At 32.3% G+C, this 737-nt stretch overlaps 1 pseudogene; it reads right to left on the bottom strand.

Moving 5' to 3' along the window:
• LOC109848123 overlaps nucleotides 1-737 on the bottom strand; it is a 33162-nt pseudogene that overhangs the window by 25613 nt on the left and 6812 nt on the right.

Raw genomic sequence — 737 nt, 5'->3', positions numbered from 1 at the left:
TTTATTATCAATATACTAGTAAGGAAAAGTAGAACAAATGATTGTGCAACTGATGTATCAAAAAATGCAAAATGGTATAGGTCATCATCTCGGCTAATATGAGCAATAAAATATGTAAATTTACAAAGGTAGACAAGAATCATAAACCAGAAATGGTTACCAGAGAATGCCAAGAGTTAAAAACAAAAGAGAAAGTCATATCCCTCGTATTGTAGCAAACCATTTCAACAAACCTTTTCAACTTTCAAATTTCAATTCTATCAAGTCAATATGCAAATGATCAGCTCAAACTAAAGAAATTAGATTACATAATATTTGAAGTATTATTGCTAGATTTCTTAGCAATAAAGGGTTTGTACTGATCAGATTCATTCAGGGGCAAAAGGAAACTGAAAAATGTTAGCACATTCCTCGAATGCGTATAACTCATCCAACTTATTTGCGCTTACACCGATTATGCAATAATTGATCATGTCTATAACTAAGGAGGAAAGTCACATATATACAACAGTTATATCAATGTCCATTAATGTAGCTATGAGATGTTTTTGATGAATGATGATATAAAACTTGCAACATATCTGTGGTGATAAGAATCCCTAAATCAATTATTGGCAACATGGAAAGCAAAAAAAGACTGCAAAATTAGCACACAATCTATTAGTGACAATAATCTTACCACATCAATGGGAACAAATACAGCTTGTGCAGAAACAGAAGCTGCCATGCCCCCAAGA

Source organism: Asparagus officinalis, chromosome 7, assembly GCF_001876935.1.
Source record: "Asparagus officinalis chromosome 7, Aspof.V1, whole genome shotgun sequence".
Taxonomy (NCBI): Eukaryota; Viridiplantae; Streptophyta; class Magnoliopsida; order Asparagales; family Asparagaceae; genus Asparagus; species Asparagus officinalis.
The sequence above is the reverse complement of the archived record's forward strand: the minus strand, read 5'-3'. Positions and strand labels throughout refer to the sequence as shown.